Raw genomic sequence first — 18692 nt, 5'->3', positions numbered from 1 at the left:
ACAGGACCGAAACCAGAGCAGGAGGGAAATCTCCTGCCCAGCCAGGAATCCGGTTGGGCTGCTGGGAGGCGGGGTGGGTGTCAGCGTCCGTACTCTTATTAAATCCCAACCGAGGCTGACGGCGTGTCTGGCCAAGGAGCCTCCTGAAGCACAGGTCTTACCAGGTCTGCTGGCTCTTCCATTCAGGAGTGACACAAATGAAAGCATCCTTAAAGATCCAGCACTGAGGGAAACCTGACCTTGGAGGATCTGACTTGAAAAGCTGTGAAGTTACAAGTAAAATCACAACAGAAAGATTCCTGGTAAAGCAGCCTCATCCATTTGGAGACAAAACCCCGCTCTCTTCTAATCACACCTTTGCAGGGAATTCACCTCTTCTTTACAACAGGCAGCATCTGTACGAAGCAGTGCCTGACCTTGGCAGGGGAGCATGCCCTGCTCCCGGCACATCAGGCACTCGAAGGATGCAGCCACTTGTGAACCAGCATCCTGCCCCAGCTCCGTGCTGTAAGCGCGGGGTCGGGTCAGCATTCCCAACTTCATTGCGCTCACCTCCCCACCCTACAGATGCGGAGGAAGAAAGGGGTCAGAGTGCCTTTGGCAACGGAGACCTAAAGCTTGGAAAAGCCTGAAAGAAATTGCCTGCAGCTGCTGCCGTAGCATGCTAAAAACCAAGCCATGACAGTACTTTTTGGATTCCAGTGGGATGGGAGAGAAGTGTTTTCTCGAGGCTCGCTTCCCCCTGCCCCGCGGGGGGTTATAACAAGGCGATTGTGGGATTTAAGTCCATGATGGTGGGATTAGGCGTTCCTCAGCCGAGACGGTTCCACATTCTTTCCCCCTGATTTGCCACTCGGTGCTCTCATTCTCCTGACCAGAAACCAGCTCGCTCAGCTCCCTTCCAGTTACGGTGCTGGAAAAGTTTACAGCCCAGCCTCAGCCCAGCATCCCTTCCTAGTGTATGTGCCTTGATTTAATACTTTGATTTGGAAGTTAGTTTTTACTATAAGAGAAAGATGGCCTATGCCAAAAAAAGCAGTTTCATAAAATGCTGAACATGACTTGCATTCTGTAATTGCAAACCTGAGAGACTTGGAGTAATTGACATTTTGGATGTATTGCAGAGTATCGTATTTAATCTTGAAAAGCAGGTTCCAGGCAAAGGAGGCAACTGCCAAGCCAAACTCAGACTCCTCGCCGGGTTCCTACCATAACTCACTTTCAAATCCATTCAGGGCAGTCTTGAACCTAAATGTTTACATTTTTGATTTACTAAGATAACATTCTTGGGTCACCGAAACTGTTTGTCAGGGAAGGTCTCAAAGAGACAGCAGCGATTTGTGATGTGCTGGCTCGAGCCTGGGGGCTGTGTGAGGGGTGCTGGCACTTTCTGGAGCTTTGTGGAGAACCGTGTCCATCTCCCATGATCCGGGGGATGGCAGCGAGATCTTGCCATCTCCCCGTAGGTCTTGATGCCTGTTTGGGTGATGCAAGAGTAGAAGTACACCCTATTTGGTAGAGGTGATGCTTGAAGCTCAGCGTTGGAAATGCAAGTGGTGTGGAGAGGCTGCTCCAGAGCGAGGGGTTCCTCGCTGCCATGAGCGCGTGAAATGGCACGGACGTGGGATTGGACGCAAGTTGAATTTCACAGAGGCGTGACTCGGCGCCTGGGCGTTCCTGTCAGTGTGTGACTCTGGTGCGTGTGTAATTTTATAAACGCGTGGGATGTGTCTGCTGCTCGGTGAGCGCGTCTAAAGCCGGAGCTGCGTGGCAGAGGCGAGCCAAACTAACCCACGGCCTCGACTTCTCCTTTGTCTGCAAGAGCGGCTTCTGTAAAGTGTCTGTCCCACATTATCGTGGTTTACAGCCCAGCTATAAACATTTGCTTCTGTTTGAAATGCAACAAATACAAGCGGAAATCTGCTCTCTGTGTCCTGTTCAAAGATACCAGTTGAAGTTGTTAAAAAGTCCGGCCTTCTTGCAAATAGTGTGTTTACATTGCCACGGATTTCAGCAGAGCAAATACTAATTTACAATGGTGCAAATGAAAAGAAAGCAGAAAATCCAGGAATGTAAGGGGGAATTACACACTCCTGACCGTGGAAATGAAGACGCAGGCCTGGCACCACAGCTCTTAAAAGCTACATTTATACTGGGCCAGGTTTTGAGTCTGTGACTGATGCTGAATAGGGCCAGAGGTTTGAACTGGGGGTCTCGAAGGTCTCCTAGTAGGGCTTCATGGACCATAAGTTACCTCTCATGAGTGAGGCTACCAGCATTGTGGAATCATTAAGGTTGGGAAAGATCCCTAAGCTCCTCCAGTCCAATCATCAGCCCAGCCCCACCGTGCCGACTCAACCACATCCTGAAGTGCCACGGCCATGTGGCACTGGAACCTCTCCAGGGATGGGGATTCCCCCCGCCCTGGGCAGTCAGAGCTTCACCGCTTGTTCAGTAAAGAAAGTTTTCCCAATATCCAATCTAAACTTCCTCTGTTACGACTTGAGGCCATATCCTCTTGTCCTATCACCTGTCACTTGGTAAAAGAGACCAACACCCACATCACCACCACCTCCTTTCAGGCAGTTGTAGAGAGCAATAAGGTTGCCCCTCAACCTCCTCTTCTTCACTCTGAACAATCCCATTTCCCTGAGCTGCTCATCACAAGACGTGTTCTGCAGCCCTTTCCCAGCTCCGCTCCCTTCACCGGACGCGCTCCAGCCCCTCCATGTCCTTCTTGTAGTGAGGAGCCCAGAACTGAACCCAGGATTTGAGGCGTGGCCTCACCAGTGCTGAGCCCAGGGGATGACCCCTCCTCTGACCCTGCTGGCCACTTTGCCAGGCTTGTGTGTTAAGTCTGTTGTAGCTGCTCCCGGGATTCAGGCAGATCAAGGATGTGCTATCTGCACGTGCTGGGAATGCTGCCTTTCACCTAGAAGGTACGGGGGGAAGGGGTTTCAAGCAGGGCTGCCAGCCCAGTTTGGGGATGATGTGGCGGTCAAGGCTGGCACCGATTGGGAAGGAATTATTATTTGCCCAGCTGCACATCTTTATTCATAAACGTGCCTATTGTTCTTAACATTTTGCATATTCCATTGTGAGGTGGGGAGGGGGCGAAACCATTGCCACGTCTCTGGGAGCTGGGCTTCTCTTTTATTTTGGCGGCGGCAGGCTGCAGCAGGAGCCCGTGGCTGTCAGGATGTTCACATCTGTTCCTGATTTGTGGACAATGGAGCACCATCCACTCTCTGCACATGGCCGATCTGTGACAACTTGACAGCCTGCCCAGGAATTCAGACCTAACCGTTACTATCCAAAGCGATCAACGTTGTCTGATCCAACATTAGAAGCAGGGGGAGGAATCATAATTTCAAAGGGAGGGAAAGAAAAGAAAAGTTGCCTCTGTTGGCATTTGTGATGAGTGGCATTAAAGCCTCCTTTCATCTGGCAAGCGGGGCTGTTTGGGCGCAGGAGCAGCAGGAGGTGCCAGGCTTCAAAGCGGGGCAGGGTGTTGGTCTCGATGTTCCTCTGCCCACTGCTCCCGTCTGGCCTTTAAATCCCTCAGCCATGGAGAAGCCACAGCACTGCGGGCAGCTCTGCTGAGCCCCGTGTGCTGCCTCTGGACAGGAGGGAGTGAGGGCACCACTCCTCATCTGCCCTCTGCGCTCTGGGGTTGGGGCTCAGGCACCTTGAGGTGCTGGCGTGGGAAACGATGTGGGCAGAATCAACTTCATCCTCCCCAGCTCATTCTGAAGACAACATGTGGTGCCTCCTTTCAGCTGTCCTGCAGGACAAAGTCCTGCCTCCATCCTAGATCACAACGGTGCACAGAATCAGTGTGGTGTGGCATGCTCTGCCCAACCAGCAGGCTCCTGAGATGGGTCTGTGACCCCTCAGCCCCTCCTTTGGCTGTGACGTTTGCCCCCATCTGCACCACGTCCTGCTCACCTGTTCCTCTTACAGACCACCCTGGTCCCTTGAGCCTGGAGAAGGGGAACTCCTGAGCGAGAGGCAGGCAGGGAAGAAGGCATCTCTCCTCCACGAAGGTGCTCCAAGGCTGCCCTCTCACTCTGCTGCACGTGTGCTGCATTGCTTCGCCTCCCTCGGTGCAGCAAATGGGCGTAAGTAGGTCTGAGCAAGTCTGACAAAAAGCGAGGGACCTAAATTACATTACCTTGCACACCAGCTCTGGGTCTGACCTTGGGGATTAATTAGATAAACAACCATCTCGTACCTTACCTTATATAAATGTACAAGCAAGGCACCGTTAAGGATTACATTGTCACTAACCTAAGCCCTTAGTGATTTAATTAGACAATTAGAGGGTGCTTGGGAATGCTCTCGTCGTAACCAGAGATATTAAACCCATTTGTATTTATATTTAATAGTGTTGCAGAAGGGATTTTAATTATTCTGAGTCTCATCTCTAAACTTCCAAAGAGGAAATTCTCTTCTGGCTTTAGCAGAGTCTCGCAGGTGCTGTCGCAAGCGCCGTGTTGGGCAGACCCCAGGACCAAACCCCTTTTCCATTGTAACCTTGTGGCTGCTTGGCAGGTGGTTCGTTTGTCGAGATGGCATGGAGCATGCGGATCCCATGGGTCACTGCAGGAGGAGCAGGAACCAGCCCTGGGCTCGCTGGCATCCGAGCAGCGTTAAGTAACGAATTGTGTCCCCGAGGTAATGACTGCGCAGACAGAAAGGTTTGTGCGATGGTGCTTAGGATGAGAAAATCAATGGCACGTTCAATAGCTGTACATGGAAGAGTGATCGGTGCCTTCCCCGCTCCTTGGCATGCTGTAAAAGAGCAGGATGTTTATTGGAACTGTAAGCGAGGTGTTCGATAGAGCCTCTGGCAGGTAAAACAAACCCTGCCCTCACTTGGGTCCCCTGCAGCATCCAAATCGCTCGTGGCTGTGCAGCAGCTTAGCAATATCAAATAAAATCAGGGAACCAGGGAGAGCCTTCGGCCCACATCACCTGCAGCCCAGTTTAGGATATGAACTGGAATCTCTGCTGGAGGAAAGCCTTTGTCTCAGCACCGGGTAGCTCTCAGCCCCTTCTTCATCAATACCAGCAAAGCGCCCTTTTTTCCTGCTTTCCTAAAGATGCCATTCTTGCAATCTTGCTGCCAATAATTGTATTTCCACTGTATTACAGCCCCAGTAACACAATTAAGCCTAAATAATATAGATGAAGTGGGGAGTAATTTGATTTTCTAACTAATGTTTGAGTCAAGTGCATTTTCCCCCCCATGTTTTCATAAATCTGCAGTTGGCTAAACCCACCACTGCTCCTCCACTCCCTGTCCTCCAGTGAAATGGTTATTTATCAGAGGGATGGATCCAGACGGCTGGAAAATGAGAGGACCATTGAATCATAGAATCATGGAATGGTTTGGGGTGGAAGAGACCTCAAAGCCCATCCAGTTCCATGGGCAGGGACACCTCCCACTGGATCAGAGGCTCCAAGCCCCATCCAGCCTGGCCTGGAACCCCTCCAGGGATGGGGCACCACCACTGCTCTGGGCACCCTGGGCCAGGGCCTCCCCACCCTCAGCGTGAAGAATTTCTTCCTAATGTCTCATCTAAATCTTTCCCCTTCCAATTTAAAACCATCCCCCCTCGTCCTATCACTCCACGCTCTTGTAGAAAGTCCCTCCCCAGCTTTCTTGTAGCCCCCATTTACTTTGGTTTTATGTGGCAGGGGCGGGATCCTCCTGGGAGCTCTGTCTGAGGCAGCGAACGGGATGTCCTCAGCTAATCAAAGACAATGAGGGAAAGTGGGGTCAATGATCCGTTCAATGAAAGCATAAGGCAAACGATAGATTGAGCAGCTCCAGAAAACGGGGATTTGACAGCAGCCTGGTGCAGGAGCCATCTGGCCAGAGGAGAGGCTGTGCAGGATGGGCACCTCTGCGATGGGAGGTGAACTTCTGGAGGCTTCCGACACGCCTCGTGCTCCAAGTGGGGCCACACTCCACGGATACTGGAAGTAAGGGGGAGAGAGGCGTTGCTGGCCTCTATATATATGAAAAATTCTTCTTGGGAGCTTAAAGAGTAGATGTTTGTGTGTGACCTGGTTTTCCAGGAGCTGATTAACTGGATATGGGCTTGGGGAGCTGATATTGCGGGATATTGCACATAGTTATGCAGGGCCAGGACTTTGGCATGCTTTGTTACTCTTTTCCATTTGCAAAGGGCAAAAATATGAGAGCAGAGCTCAAAAAACCTGTGTAAATAAGAAATAAGAAAGGAAAAATAAAACTGCAGGAAACAGCTTCCTCTCCTGTGCTCTGCTCTGCCTTTTTTAGGCAAATCTGCTGCTCACCCTCACAACCTCCAAGCTCGCCCTGCATCTGAATGTCCCAGCGAGCCAGGAACCAGTTCACGCTCAGGCTGCTGGGTGGGGATGATCCAATTTCCATGGCATGGGGGATCCCTTTATGAAAGTAATCTGCAGCCCCGGCCAGGCTGTGCCAACTTAGAGCAGCGCTGCCGAGAGGGCTACAGGGAGGTAGCTTGCAAATCCTCTTTATTCCTTGTTTACTAAAGGTGATAAGATTTGGATTTGAAAGAAAAAAAAGGCAATTGTATGTGGCCTTGGGTGGATGCTCCACATCCAGAGCTCTGCCTGCTCCATGTCCGGAGCTCTGCCTGCTCCGGGTCCTCCTGCGCAGCTGAGCTTCCAGCAGCAGTAAGCAGAGGCAGGGAGGGACCTGGAGCTGCCGTCAGTGGTTAGGTGATGGCAGGGGAAATGCCAGGATGCTTTATTCAAAGTAGGTGTGCTTTCCAGCCTGCCAGACGAGGAAGGAAATTGGAAAAGCAGTGTCTTTCATGTGGGTTTTGGTCCTCATTGCAAGGAGTCAGGCTGAGATTAACTGTCCTGTTGGAAAAGGGCCATGGGAACAGCCTCCTGCCGTGTGCCTGAGCTCTCCTGCCGAGGGGCCTGGCTGGAGCGTGTGGGCACGGAGGCAGGAGCAGAGCACTCAGGCGTGTTTTCCAGTGCTCCCAGTGCCCCTGGGTGGGCTGGTGTGCGGGCGGCCAGCGCTCCCTCTGCCAGACCTGCTTTCCCTCATCCTGCTGCCCTCGATCAGACCCTGAGCTTCGTGGGTCTCTACTGCAAAAGCAGCTGCAGCCCCTCTGCTTAGAGGGAGCACAGGCGCTTGGAAAGCCTCCGAGAGCCCCAGGTGCGTTAACAGCCCTGAAGGTCTCGCCCATGGCCTTTGCCTGGTGCTGGTGCCCCCATACTCAGCTCACCCCACCCATGAGGAAACCCCAGGCTCCTTACAGGCACAGCTCAAGGGCGAGCACATTCCCAAAGGGGATGGATGCAGCCACCTTGCTCTGGAGGACACAAACTCTGCTGTTTGTGGATGGGCTGAGCTGTCACAGGGGCCTCCGAGCCAAAGAAAGGTCTCCAGCCCACTTCATTCCCTGGTGTAGATGCACGTGAGGGTGGTGATGTCCGGATGAACATCTGTTTGGAATTCAGAGTGGAGCTCGGGGCTCTCCTGTCTCTTATTCCAGGTTAAAAAATGATGTGTATTCCCCTCATCCTACCATAACTGTGCAATGCCCCACTGCAGCACAGGGAGGGACTGAATTTCAAACTGGAAGGGGGATGGGGAGTTTCACAGTAGCACGCCTGTTCTTGCCTGAGGGGGAGAGATCCTGCGTGGCTCCCAGGAGGGTCCTGGACATCACCACAAAGGCAGAGGGTGTTTAATACAGGGCTTGGATGATGGATAGCGATGCAAGCGAGGAGGAAGGAGGAAAGGCTTGCTTGGTGAAATGAACGGTTCATCTACTCAGCAGGAGGTGCCAAGGCACAGAACCCTTGGTTTGTGCTTCAAGCCAGTGGCCAGTGCTGGGAACTCGAGCTCCTGCTGAGCCAAACCTCCTGTTGATCACCACGGAGCACTCAACACGATTTTGCCCGAAGGATGCGTGCGGTGTGTTCGGCGAGGGTGCTGGCTGACAAAGTGCCCATCTGAGCAAACACCGGCTCTGCTGAATGCGCTTCAGCAATTCCGTGTTTGAGGCTGGTGGATGGGAGTTTGGAGAACACGAGCTCATTGCAAACATTGACCTAGAAGGTTGCGCTGGGATTACAGCTCTGCAGCACGGAGGCAGAAACTGGCTGCTTTTATTTGCACATGCACTGATATTAATTCTCTCTCTTCTCCCTCCAGGCTGGAGCTGCTCTTTTCTTCCCAGCAGTTGCTCTCGGTGTTTGTAGCTGGCTGCTGGCCTGCGGTCTCAGCTGGCCTCACGATCCTCACCTGCAGAGCCCGGTGCCCCACACAGCAGTGCCACGCTTGGAAGGTTTCTGAAGGAGCAAAGCCCTGGGGCCCTGCAGCTGGAGCCCACACAGTGACAGCGCTGGGGGACAGCTTGGCCAGCTGCGGACCTCCTCAGCTGGTGGAAAACCTCACCAGCCGAATGTCACCACTGAGACGCCTTCATCCTCCTGGTGAGTCAGCGAGTGTGATGGGAGCTGTGGGACAGGGTAGGGCAGCGGGACCCACCATCCCCCAGCCCTCTCCCCTCTGCAGAAGGTGTGGGTCATGCAACGGCCAAATCTCTGCATGGTTCTCCAGGCCCTGTAGCTCCTGTCTGGGGGCTCCAGGTGCTGGTACCATGCTGCGCTCCAAGCACAGGGGCTGGAGGTACCAGCAAGATTTGTCTTCCCCCTAAAGCATTGTCCTCCAGCCAGGAACAAACCTCTCCCTCCATGGCAGCCTCGGTGCCTCCGATCTTTCTCTTGGCAGCTAAGTTGTTAATAAGCTTCTTTTTGCTATGATTCCATCTAAATTACTATTTTAAAACAACTACAGATGTGCTAAATTGGCTCAGCATAATAGGATGAGATGGAGAATAAAGGTTCCCCCAGTGGGCTGTCGCCAGCACAGGTAATTTATTACCTGGGTGGCTAATTATACGCTTCTCAGCTTTCTAGGGTGAAAACATCTTGATATTTCCTAGTTAAGGAGCCCTGACACAAGTGAAATGACCAGACATGTGAATAGGAAACATGGTGATTAAGTACCTGAGAGATGAGGAATGCGAAGGAAAAGGCATTCTGCAGCCAGAAAAAATGAACTGTGTGATTTCCCCCAGCACCTTGGGGGAGCGGGGAAGGGCTGGCCCTCTCCTGACTCAAGCCAATTCAGGCACTTCGTGCATGAAAACTGCAGCTAACTGAATTCCAAGCTGGGGAAAAAAAAATCCCCTCCTGTAAATGAGAGAATAAATTGTTTCATGAGTGCTGCATATGCGCTTGTGAGCTTCGGGGGCTGGGGATGATGGGAAGGAGAGAGCCCCGGAGTCCTCCCTTCTGCTCCGCACTTGCTGCTCCCCATCTCGCCGTGCAGCCCCCCCAGCCCTGCAGATGGATGCTGCTCCACCCCTCTGGGGCTCTGCTGTGCTCCATCCCCACCGCTGTCCCGGGACACCTCCACCACCGACAGCCCCTCATGACCCTTCTGCCTTCGGGGAACCCCCGCTCCTGATCCAAGAAGTGTAGGTAAGAAACACCCCCTGTTATGCTCTGCTTCATTATTTGCTTGATAAAATGTAATGTTTGCTTAGTTGATGTGCTTGAGACAAGGTATCTTCTGAAACGCACAGTCTGTTGAACACGGCGAAATGGGCCAGTTTTCACAGCACTAAAAATCGATGGCGTGAGGCAAATCCCATCTAGAAGAAAGATGCCTCACTGAACAGCTTGGGTCAGCCCAGGGCCTCCAGCCACATCTGAGGAGCTGTGCGGCCCTGGGTTGTTTATGGAGGATTTTCAACAGAAATGAGAAACAAAACCTTGGCAAAGAGTTGCTTTTTCCTCTGGAGAAGATGGGGTGGTCGGTTGGTCAGGGGCTTCGTGGGTTTGGGTTTGCTGCCTGCTGGGTGGCCCATTGCTTGTACCGGTTTCTCAGCTGTTCGTGGTGCAGCTCGTGGTGGCCTGACCAAGTCCAACAACTGGTGGGAAGGGGCTGAGGTCTGCCTGGGCTTTCATCTTCCCATGAGGCCATAAAATGATCTCACCTAAAATGAGATCCAGACTTCAAGACCTTTGGATGCTGTTTTAGCACTCAAATCTTCTCTGTCCAGCACATACCTGCTTCTACTTGAGGTGTTTCCCATCTCATTTGCATGACATCCCTGCTTATGGAAGGAAACTGTCCTAGGGTCAGCACAGCCCCCAAGAGACAAGCTCACGAGAGGCACTCAACTGCAAACCTGAGCAGATACTTCTTGTGAAAGCCATGTGAGATCTACAGAGCTCTTCCATCTTAATCACAGTGGCAGGGATGGAGATGACGCGGCATGGGAAGGGTTCCCTGCTCATCCTTGGCTCTCTGCAGGGGTGGGGAATCAATACCAGCTTTTTTTCTCATGGTCCCCTCCACCTCACTTGTTGTGGTGAGGATGGCTGGGGCTGAGTGAAGCCTTAGCCAGGGCATGGATGCAGCTGCAGCAGTGCCCGAGACGGGGATCCCAGCTGCTGTCACCACATCCCTCTGTGGTGCTGGCCAAGCTTTTCCAGAACCGCCCTGGTTGTGCCTGGTGTGGCACTGCGGTGGGGCTGCGGTGAGGCGTGGTTTGCCTGCCCCACAGCCCTAACGCGGATTCTGAAGAGGAGGTGTCTGGGAAGGCAGAGTGTTTGAGATAAAGGGAGAGCCAGAAAGCAAGGTGTTTGTTGTATGAAAGGGGTCTCATTCTCGTGGATGAAAAGGAAAGATGTGTACGCATGTCTTTGGACTCCGCAGCATCTCCCAGAGCTCTGGCTTTATGCTTCTTTATCCTTCAACTTCTTCCTTAATGAGAAATTAATTAGTCTTGTAGTTCCTGCCTGGGAACTTGTAAACATGCAGCAGTGGTACCCATCACTCCCGCCCCGTCCCATCCCACCCCCTTCCCTGCGGTGTAGTCCAAGATATCTGACAAAAACACTCGAGAACAAAGCTGCCGGGCTAATTCAGGGAATTATCAGGAAGCCTGTAGCAGAGCTGAGATAATAAGCCTTAAATAGCAGCCTGATTGCGCTTCCTCCAGAGGCTTCGCAGGCTCCCTCCCACCCTGGAGCAGACAGAGAGGGGCTCGGGACTCCGGGGCCACGAACCGGCCAAGGTGGGGGTGTCCTGGTGGGGAGGTTGGGTGTCCCTTGGGGGACAATGCTCGCTTTGCATTTGGAAAAAGGAAAAACAAAGGAAAAGCAAAGCTCGCTGGGGTGGGTGCGCTGTGATGATAGCAGTGCTGCCATGTCCGCCTGCCTCCTGCGCATCACCTCGGTCACGGGCAGCCGGCGCTTGAAGCAGCTCTCGATGGTCAGCAAGAGCCAGGAGGGGAAGGTCTGCAGCCCCTCATGAAGCCCAGCATCCCGGCTTCAAAAGCACTTACGGGGGCTGCTCCAGAGCTCTCCCCTTCCTCCCAGGTCCTCACACAGCGGAGGCTTCTTCAGGCTCCCCAGGGGCCTCCGAGCTGAAGGCCTGGTGGCAGCTGGCATGAGCAGCCCATCCTGCTGCAGCAGAGCCCTGCTAGGGCTCGGCATTTCCATGTCCGAAAGGACTACTGGTTTTACTCATATCCTCATGGAGGAAACGTACTCTTCCAAGTACAACTTGTAGCTACTTCAGAAATGAGTCATTACTTTGTACATAAGCTAAACACTGGAGCATAATCATAAATAAATAAAACTGGCTTCATAAACTGGAAATTAAATCTATCCTTTCCCTGTTTGAAAGGCAACATGATTCATTCGATTGCTTCCTAGTTTAGATTTCATTTTAAACCAGGTTTTGAAGCCCTGTAGAGATCTTTGCACTGTTTATCCGTGCTGTACTTTTGATTTGTCCTGTGATACTGCTTGAGGAACATTGTTTACCCATATGTTTGATATTAACATCCAAATCCACTCCTCGTGTGCCTTCCTCTTTTGCCGTGTCCTCGTGGGGCTGGCGGCGGTGACAGGCATGAAGGCGCTGGGCTGGAGGCTGCTGCACATCTGCAGTTCACCAGGTCACCCCCAGCTCCGCTGAAGGCTGTGAAAGCGCTGCCCAGAGCAGGCGAGCAGAAGCCAGAGCTGAACTCTAGAGCATCAGACCTCTGCTCAGGCACATCCAAGATCTGATCCTTGCTGAAAACACTGATCCCACCCATTCCTTTCCCACAGCCCCTCGCTCCCCTGCAATGTCAGGGCTGTTGGAGCTGAGAGCTGGTTCACGTGCTTGAACTCATCAAATCTTCCTTTCTTTTAGCTCAGGATGATTTCCAGCAGATCAGTTCCCCAGCCTGACTCACATGGGACACATGGACAAGCAGCTGGGACAGCAGTGCCACCGCAGCGCATCTGAAAGAGGCCCTAAGGAGCTGCCCTGGGTCTGCTGCCCAAAGCACTGCGCTGAGCTTCCCTCCTGCCTTGCTGTGGGCATCGCCTCTGGAAGCGTAAATCACTGGTGTGCGTAGAGAGCGGGTGAGAAAGCACCTCAAGCTAACTTGCCCTCTTCCTTGGCACTAAGGGAAGTGAGATTTGGATTAGCCCCAACATCACGTGCCCTTCCTGCCTGTTCTCTCCTGAGCACCAGAGGCCGGATGGATTTTGCGTTTCAGGTTGGAGCTGGCTTGGAGATGACTGACTGCCCCAAAAGCATCGTATTTAGCACAGAGCACAGTGCCCACCCAGCTGTCCCCATCCAAGCCCCGAGGCAGCAGTGACACTGCGGGATGAGGCACATCGCTGCTCCCAGAACTTGGGCTCTGGAGGAACTCGCTGGCCGCATCCCTGCTGCATCGTTACCACTGGAGGAATCGGAATATTTTGGCTCCTAATCTGCCCCCAGCCACCCCCGGCTCCTGGGTGTCTGGCCTTGGCTGCAAAGCTCCTGGTTAACAGCAGCTCTGGAAGGCTCCTGGGTGAGGAGGTCAGCACAGGCATCTGGGGTCACTTCAGGCTTACCCTGCTCTTCATTTAGGTAAGAAAAAATGGAGCTGCCTCTCTCTCCCCCTGGGGTTGGAGGAGGCAGGGGTAGGGAAGAGGGGGCTGAGCGGGCCTGCTGGTGTCTTTTTCCAGGATGGAATGTGTCCCACTCCGCCATAGGATGCACAGGTCTGGGCTGAGGCCGTGAGCCTGGGAAGAGCAAGGCTGTGGCATGGGGAGCCTCAGTGCATCCCTGGGCACGAGCTGGGGAGGCAGCTGGGGTCCCTGCTCCACAAACGGAGCAGAAAGGGCCCTGCTATGGGATGCATCCCTTCCATGCTGCATACCTACCCTTCTTGCCCTTTATTGTTTCACAGATGCTCCATTTTATCAGCAGCAAGGGTCAGTTTAGCCTGAGAGGCAGAAGGTAACCTCCCCCAGGACCCCCCTAAATCCTTTTATTTGCTTCTGTGTGTGCTCTTTTCTGTGTCACACTGCAAATCATGAAGCACTACTCACCTTTTCCCCAAAGCTGAGCCCATTGAGACCGGATCCTCCCTGCAATTTCCACTGCACCAAGAAACCTCAGAGCCCTTGGTGCACCATGGCCCAAATCTCCTTCTTAAGTTAAATACCTGCAGTTGCCTGTTTTGGCAGAGCTGGGCTGCCAGACCTGCTCTCCATGAAACCAGGCTGGAACATGTAAAACAGGAACGTTAACTATTTTTCCAGCTGTCTGCAGCTCAGAACTGTGAAACACACACTAATGCTACACCTCTACCCCTCGCCAAGGAGATGCCAGTGACATTTGGGTTAGTTTTTTTTAAAAAAGTCGGTTTCTAAATTTGGAGGAAAGTCCTAAATCTGGTGATTCTTCCACAGGGGCTTGTGTCTGTGACTGTTGGCCAGGACCAGACTCCACCAGCACTGCCCAAGCTCGGTGGCTGTGACTCCATCCCAAAGGTAGGACAAGGCAGGAGTGACTTTTCCCACCAGTAGCTTCATCTCTGGGGTAGGGAGGTGGAACATCTCCAGATCTTGGACTTGGAGCCCAGCTTCCCATCTGTTGGAGCACGCTGTGCCCTGCGGCAGCACTGCAGGTGTCCAGCGATCCCAGAAGCAGTTGACACCAGCCAGGAGCTGGACTCCACTTTGGGTGAGAAGGCGTGTTAGCTGCCTGGCCAGTCTGAAATCAATTTGGGTCCATCTTTGAACTTGATTCCTCTCTAAGCCTGTTTTGGCTCTGTTTGTTTGGAACAGACCCGATCCTAAAGGGAAAAGCAGACAAACCAGACTAAACATCAAATATTAAATAGCCACTGCTAATATGACAGCCATTAAATGCGAGCGCTCTGCTGCCTCCGCAGCAGCTGGGAGCCGGGCTGCACACCCACCCCTGCATCCCGGCGCTACCAAGAGCAAAATCAGGCTGCACGTGTATAGATCAAATTGCTGGAATGAAGAAGAAACCCAGTTTCCTGCTGCCAATCTTTTTGGCATTCAATCTTCTGTGCCTGCTTTTAGCAGAGGTAGGAGAAGATGATGCACGTTGCCCTTCGGAGATGCGGGCAGAGGGGAGCGCAGGGCTGCTCTGCTCACTGGCTCCGCTCCGGAGCTCAGCAGAGGCTGGCAGGGGGTCTGCTCCCCAGATCCTGCTGGAAAATTAAAGGAATCTTACTTTGGTTTTTAGGATGAAACCAAGAGGCTTTGAAGTCCTGGGAGGGATCTGCTGACCAGGCAAAGCCTTCTCTCCTTTCTCTCTCTCCCAGAATTTCAAAGCCGTGGTGTTGGGATAAATCCAAGCAGAGGGCTCCTGTGCACCACGGCAGAGTGGAGAGGAGGCCAAGTGCCCTGGCTCAGGCTCCTGCTTCGTCCGGCTGGGCTGGGATCACAGGGACCAGGAGGCTGTGGTGGGAGAAAAGCAGCATGAAAGAGCAAACCTTGGCCATACCCCTGTTTGCTTCCACACTTGTGCTGTGCTTCACCCACAGAATCATAGAATCACAGAATGGCTTGGGTTGGAAGGGACCTTAAAGATGATCCATTTCCAACACCCCTGCCATAGGCAGGGACACTCTCGTCTCAGCTATCCTTTCTGCTTCTCTACAGATGAAATTTCAGAAGAAGCCGGGCAAACATCGACGCCCAAGGATCCCCCATGGATCTGCTCGTGCCGGGGACAGCAAAGGAATGAGAGACATCCTGACCGCATCCCTGAGCAGGATCCCCCATCACGTTGTCAGCGGGCTCTTGCATTCATGGCACAGTGTGGCCCAGGGTCCTTCTCTTTATCTGTCAGCCTCCTCCTCTTTCCTTGACCCACTTCTTTATCACATTTTGAGCATACCTTCCACTTGACTTAACACTAACATATGTACAGTCGACATTTCAGTAATGCCTTACAAATTAGCTAGGGCTGATTGAGAGATTATCTCAGCCTCTTCTCCCATCCCTGACCCCCCCCCTGCACTGTGCAGACTGAAGCAGGGGCTCCATTGTGCGGACGGGACCTGGGGCTGCCAGGATCTCCCCAACCCACACTCACACCTCCTCAGTGAGTTTCTGGGAAGCATCCTTTTATCCTTCCCCTTCTTTCCTTTTCTCCCTAGCTGCAGGACTGGTTTGGGTGTTGCAGTGAGACTTGGCCACACAGTGTGACGCACATCCAGCTGGGGCTTTATGGGGAACCAGCACCCTGGCTTTGCACCCAGGGCCACTGCAGAGGCAACAGGGGCTTCCCATGTCCCCCACCCCAGCAGATGGATCAGCCCATCACTGGAGGTGGCTCTCGAGGGAAGGGTGACCTGTGCTGGGGCCAGAGTAGCTGAGACCCCCTGAGACCCACTGGACCCCTTCGCAGCCTGGGCTCCAGCAGTTTTCTGCCTGCGCTGGGTGTTTGCAGCTCATAAACACAGACATGGGAAGGCAGATGAACTCCATCGAAGGGCTTTCATGAGAAAACATTTAGCAGTTCAAGTGCCGGGTTGATGGTTCTGCTTCCGCTGTCCCAGCAGTGCAACCTTCTGGATGGAGAGGTTTAAAGTCCTCCTGGAGGCATTCCCATCATCCAGCCATGTGTTATTATGGACTTCTTTGTTCTGAGCTTTTACATTTCCCACAGCCCTCAAGTTCCTGAACAGCGGCCACTTCATACCCGCGATGCCGGAGCCCTGTTTCTGTGTCACTTAGCACTGGGGAATGCTCTGCGGGCACATTGCTGTGCAAGAGACTGTGAAAAATGAGGATGTTTTATGATGTTCTGGTGCAGAGGGGCCCCGTGCTGATCACACAGAGTTATTATGGCTGGAAGGAAGCTCTACCAGCTCACCTGCTCCATTTTATCCTCCGCATCAGGCCGGTAAACCATCCTTGTCAGATGTGTACTTAGCCTTATCCTTGAATATCTCTGGGGAAGGCAGTTCAGCAGCCTCCCTGAGCAGCGTGTTCCACCATATGAACTCCAGTTCGAGTTATAAAGGTTTCACTAATGTTTAACTTTAATTTTCTCTACTGCAACATAACACCATTATTGCGAGTTTGAGCTCCTTGATGGCTCTTTTTCCCCTAAGCCCCCATTTAGAAGAGATGAGGAAGGAGCGAGATGAACTGACTTACAGCCCCCTTACAACACAATTCCAGCCAATTCCGTTTAATACAAGTTAAGGTAGGCAGAGTTTATGGGATCATATCAAGTTTTAAATGGTCTTAGGCAATGCTCAAATGTCCTCTTGTGAAATTAGCTGGGTGGTGGAGCTGCTGCCCTGGCTGCTGCTTCCACATGGCTTACGGAGACGAGGGATGGAGAGACCCCCACGGTGGGGGGAACACTAGCTGAGTGCAGAGGGGAGTGACGGTGGGGATATGAGGCCTCAGGAAGGTTTGAAGTTCTTATCTTGGGGTCCCTCCCTTCCTCCCTGCAACATTTTACAGCACCCCTACCCATGGCATCCACAATCTCTGGGCCCAGGGACGAGGTGGAGTGGACGTGCAGGACACGAGCACACACCTCCTGCCCGGAGAGCAGGGCATTCACCAGACCCCATCTCCCTCCCCTCCAAGCCTCCACTCTCCACAGCCCTGCGCACCCCTGGGCAGTGGGGAAGGAGGGATGGGACAGGCAGGGGCTGCTGGGGCAGAGGCAGCGGGGCTGGTGGCTGAGATGCATCTCCCACGGGACGGCATCGCGGGTGTCAGATGAGCTCCGAGAGCGTGTGGGCAACAAGCGTCAGCACACAGGCCAGAGACAGGAGGCTGGAATGTAAAAAGGAAACGAGTACATGGAAATTCAAAACTCTCCCTAGATGAAAAACAGAGAGGAGGGGGATTTTTGGCAAATGAAGTTGTAAAAAATAATTCCTGATTTTCGTCCTTATTTCTAACTTTGCGAATCTCACTGAGCTCCAGCTGCACGGCTGTATCTGATGTCCCTGCTGAATCCAGTGAGTGTTGGTCTGGGAGAAGCCACCGCTCTCCTGTGAGCACCGGCAGGATCTGCTCCTCTTCCCACTCAGTCAGACCGCGCTGCTCAGTTGGAGCGCTGGAGGTCCATGGGTCCTGCAGGAGGAAAGGTTTCACATCCCTTTGGGGACCAAAGGGATTCCTTATCTGTTGTCACATTGTCTTCCCAGCTTTTCTTTCTTCACCCTGGCCTCCTGCCACCCTCCCTCCATGCCGGTAATTCTTGTTCCCTGTTTGCTTTCAGCATTGTGGTTGCTCCTCAGCTCCTTCAGCAGCAGTGGGTGGTCAAACCTCCCCCTTCTCCAGTCTCATGGATGTCACAGTTCCCCTCCATCTGATGGGCCATGGGGAGAGCCTTGTCATAGGGCTCATCAGGAGGAGGGGAGAGCTTTGGGCCTCCCAAGGCTGGGCTGCAGCCACCTCCATTGGGTCTCCGTGGCTGGCTGAAATGAATCCAAGCTGGCACGTCAGCTGGCAGCAGGAATCTTTTGATTTTTGAGTTTTGATGCAGACTAAAAGAGAATGACCATGGGCAGCATGGACAGTGGTGGCAGGAGAAGCTGGTCCTCAGCAGGGTGGGTGGATGGGATTACCTTCTGGGGCCACCCAAGGAGTGTGTTCCCAGGAGACCACGCCTTGGGCGAGCGGCTCACTCGTCCCATTCAAGTCTGCTCTGGGGCTTTTCCTCACCCGTCAATTGTGTGATTTTAATTAATTATTAAAGCCATTATTTTTTTAACTTTCATCCGTTCTGGGCCCATTTGCAAGCGATTTACCTCAAGAATTTGGCAGTCGAAATTCAAGCAGATTCCCTGGGTGAGTAAGTCACGCCGCACACTCTTGTGTTGCCTGCGGATGAACACAACTTGTTGAGTGAGGTTGGTAGTGCCAGTATTTGTGCTTATCGACTGGGAATGGGCTTCCTAGGGATTGTCCGCAATATTTACTTAAACCGAGCTGTGTCTGCTACACAAGCACAGTTGTTACCCACATCTTCATGGCTCATGAAGACAGAACAGGGCACGGGGCAGGGGCCACACTGGCTGCCTGAGCACCCCAGTACAAGCAATATTTGTTTTGTGGTATTTATCCAATGTAGCTTAGAAAATGGGAATTGATATTTATTTATTTTTTAAAGCATTCTCCCCCTCCTAGCCTTGTAAAACTTGTGGTTCTCCCCAGGATTCGAGTTACAAACTCTTGCTGTTTTGCTTTAGCCATGATTTTTTTATAAAAGTGTGGTTAGGCTATTTCTGCTTTCGAAAAAGAGTTGGGTTTCTCCTTTTTTTTTTTTTTTTTTTGTGCTGATAAATTGCAAA

The 18692-nt window shown here is 52.6% G+C and overlaps 1 long non-coding RNA gene across 4 annotated transcripts; it reads left to right on the top strand.

Annotated features, from left to right (window-relative positions):
* Nucleotides 1-8050: 8050 nt before the first annotated feature.
* On the top strand, nucleotides 8051-18432 carry LOC128853103 (uncharacterized). 4 transcript variants are annotated; one of them, XR_008451350.1, is made up of 6 exons: nucleotides 8051-8472; nucleotides 8951-9525; nucleotides 12257-12471; nucleotides 12609-12970; nucleotides 13798-14444; nucleotides 15025-18432. It is a non-coding gene; the product is annotated as an uncharacterized LOC128853103 (long non-coding RNA). The 4 variants fall into 4 exon arrangements; XR_008451352.1 differs by having other exon boundaries at nucleotides 12257-12970; nucleotides 13798-13878; XR_008451349.1 differs by having other exon boundaries at nucleotides 12257-12970.
* Nucleotides 18433-18692: the final 260 nt, after the last annotated feature.

This window comes from Cuculus canorus, chromosome 10 (assembly GCF_017976375.1).
Source record: "Cuculus canorus isolate bCucCan1 chromosome 10, bCucCan1.pri, whole genome shotgun sequence".
In the NCBI taxonomy this organism is placed as follows: domain Eukaryota; kingdom Metazoa; phylum Chordata; class Aves; order Cuculiformes; family Cuculidae; genus Cuculus; species Cuculus canorus.
This window is presented reverse-complemented; position numbering and strand designations above follow the sequence as displayed.